The sequence below is a fragment of the Elaeis guineensis genome, chromosome 5 (assembly GCF_000442705.2).
Source record: "Elaeis guineensis isolate ETL-2024a chromosome 5, EG11, whole genome shotgun sequence".
Classification (NCBI taxonomy): domain Eukaryota; kingdom Viridiplantae; phylum Streptophyta; class Magnoliopsida; order Arecales; family Arecaceae; genus Elaeis; species Elaeis guineensis.
The window spans coordinates 118,114,522-118,117,843 of NC_025997.2; the positions used below are offsets into that span (position 1 = coordinate 118,114,522).

The window sequence follows — 3,322 nt, forward strand, 5'->3', positions numbered from 1 at the left end:
CATGTAATTTTATTTTTATTTCATTTTATGTATATTTATGATATAGTTACTTTTATATATTTTTTGCAGACGGATCCGGGAGAGTACGCCCCAAATGCGGACCCACAGTAGTATGAGATATGTGGCAGATGCGTGAGGGTGAGAGAATTATTGTGGAGTGCAATCAACTAGGTCAGCCAATTAAGAAAGCTGCCTGCTTATTGACTTCATTTTTGGGGACTGTTGCTCGGAGGCCTCAGCTATGTCCGTTGGGCTATGCAAAATGGAATGACATGCTTCCAATATACAAAGTTGAGCTCCTCCGAGTTATAGAGGTAATGAATTGATGTTCATACTGTATATTAATTATTAATCACTTATATAATTTATTTCATTTAACTTTTTTTTTATAGAGCAAGTTTGTTCTCCCTCCATCCACTCATGATTTTGTAATGAAGTCTCTCAACCGTAAATGGAAAGAATATAGAGCACAATTGAAGAGGGACTATATGAGACAGGGTATGACAGAGGAGGAGGTTGCTAGGAATTGTCCTCCTGATGTACCCCCTCATCAGTGGATGGAGTTGGTTCATTATTGGTTCTCCGAGAGGACACAGGTATATTATCTGCTCATTATCTTTTTTTTAAATATTTTATAAAAATATTGATTTATATTATATATTATATTATATATTATACATATAACAAGTTCTTTACTTTATTTTACAGACTTATTCTGCTATTGGTAGAGCTGCACGAGCAGCTCAGTCTGTTCCTCATACATCGGGGTCGAAGAGTTATGCACGACTCCGACAGGAGTTTGTATATTCCTTAAACTTTCATAATTAACTTTTAATTTTTATGTTGAAATATTTATATAACTAATATCATTATGTATCATGGACCATGTCTGTATCATGATATTCATATATTTTTTTAAATTATTATAACTGTTTGCTTAAAATTAAAATTATTTGTGTAGGTGGATGAGCATGGGAGGGAACCCGATAAAATGGAGTTTTACCGGATGACTCATACTCATAAGGATGGTACTTTTGTTCGAGATGAGTCGAGAGATTTATATGTACGACATTATTAATATTCTATTTTTTGCAATAATTTTAATTTAATTTTATTTGCTATTAATGTATAACTCTTATTTTCAAAATAAATACAGGAGAGGGCTACATCTCTCATTGCGAAGCGTGACGATGAGTCCGCAGTATCTACGCAGCAGAGCCGTATCGAGGTCGAGGTGTTCACAGAGTTGATGGGACCAGAGTGCTACGACCGAGTGAGGGGTTATGGAGTAGGAGTCACCCCCACTCAGTTATCTGAGGTTAGTAGATATACGCAGCATGCTGTAACAGATGCTCAGGATTCATGCGTCCACAGACTCGAGACGGAGATACAGGAGATTAGACAGAGTCGTGCCGCTGAGATGGAGGAGATGCGACAGAGCCGTGCTGAGATGCAGGCCATGAGGGAATAGATTGATCGGCTTACATCTTTATTAGAGATGTATGGCCCATCTCAGGTAAACACATATTATTAAATATATATTTTTGTATTAATTTAATGATCTATATATTTTTATTTATAGATATGCAAATCATGCTTTTGATATGTTTCTTGTAGGCTCCTGGCACATCTGGCACCCGTCGAGACAGCGGCACGTCATGTGGAGACAGCGACGACCATCCGCCTGCAGATTGATATTATTTTATTTTTATTATATTCTTATATTTATTTATATTACTCTTGATTGTAATGGACGATTAGTACTTTATTTTTATTTATATAAAATAATATCTTTTGGTTTGGTTAAATTTGCTATTGAAGTTTACTTTTGGTGTGAATGGTGGTGACTGTACAGGTTTATGTTTGAATAATTGATATAATTTTATACAGGAATGTATGTATTTTTTTTTTGTATATAAAATCTGTATATTTTTTTTTCTGTTACAAAACTTAACGACGCTTATAAGCAATGTTAATACACTGTTTAACGACGCTTATAAGCGTCGCTAATGACTTAATTGCCGACGCTTTGAAAAGCGTCTTGGTAGAGTAGAGGATGCGTTGTTGTTAACGACGCTAAAAAGCACTGTTAGAAGATAATTTTACGATGCTTTAAAGCATCGTGAAAAATTATTGTGATGCTTTTAAAAAGCGTCGGTGCTTTTTGTCTCCACTCTTACATAGACGACGCTTTTGCGATGCTTTTTGAAGCGTCGTAAAGCTTGTTAACGATGCTTATTAGCATCGTAAAATGTCTTTTATAGCATCGCCTTTCACCATTTTCACTGTAGTGTTATACGATTGCTCTTCAAACTCAAACTCGTTTCATTTCTAATGAAATGAATGATGGGCCATCAAACACCATGAGAGCCTTTGTGAATAGAATTGGAATGTCCACTAGGGTGTCGGCATGTGATGAACAACTTGCTGTCGGGGCCACCGGATGACATGGACTCCAGCAAGCTATCAGCACCAGGATGGTGGTTGTCTACCTTGAATTTGACTCTACACATGCAGAGTTGCATTGCATTTCTCATTAGATATGCATGTCTAAATGTCTGGCAATAGAACATGTGATGACCTACCCGGAATAGAATTAGGCTTAAACTATCCGACCGGCCTCCAAACTTAATTCAGGCCCAAAATGAAAAAAAAGGGTTGAAAAAGACTTCTGATGAGAGTTTTTTCTCTCCCGATTTTGTTAAAGGGAAGCCGGTATCGAAAGAAATTTGACCTGCCCTCCATTCTATTTAAGCACCTTCAACTCTCCTTTCGAATCCTGCATGGCAATAAGCCACCGTTTGCCGAGCTTCATCATGGGAATTTTTCACCATCAACATGGCCCAATCACTGATGAAAAGTCAAGGAAGAGATTGGAATTCTTTAACTTGCCCTACTATCCTTCTTTCTCGGCCTTTGCAGTCTTGATTTCGGTTCACTATCGTTGGATTTCATCATGCCATAGGACCCATGTTGGCTTTCAATTTTTCTTGTTTTTCACTTTTTTTTTTGATTTTTCTATAGTATCAACCGTCATTGCCGACTATTGATTTCAGGCTTATTGCACTGTCTAGCCATAGCCATGGTTGACAAGATCCCCTATGTTGTTCTAGGGGAAAAATGGGAAGCAAGAGCCTCTTATTTTGCCAAGAAAGAAAGAAAAGAAGAAGAAAAAAGAAAAAAGAAAAAAAAAAGAAAGAAAGAAAGGAAATGATTGTTTTTAGTTTCTTTCTCTATATTGTTTCTCTCTCTCTCTTCACTGTCTCTTTAGGATTGTTTGATCCAGCAAAGATCTTCCTTCATTAACCTTGGCGAACTCTAC

The 3,322-nt window shown here is 36.8% G+C and overlaps 1 long non-coding RNA gene across 1 annotated transcript; it reads left to right on the forward strand.

Annotated features, from left to right (window-relative positions):
• The first annotated feature begins 659 nt into the window (after positions 1 to 659).
• LOC140857854 (uncharacterized) lies at positions 660 to 1,312 on the forward strand. Its single transcript, XR_012141253.1, has 3 exons — positions 660 to 801; positions 962 to 1,063; positions 1,157 to 1,312. It is a non-coding gene; the product is annotated as an uncharacterized lncRNA (long non-coding RNA).
• The last annotated feature ends 2,010 nt before the right edge of the window (positions 1,313 to 3,322 follow it).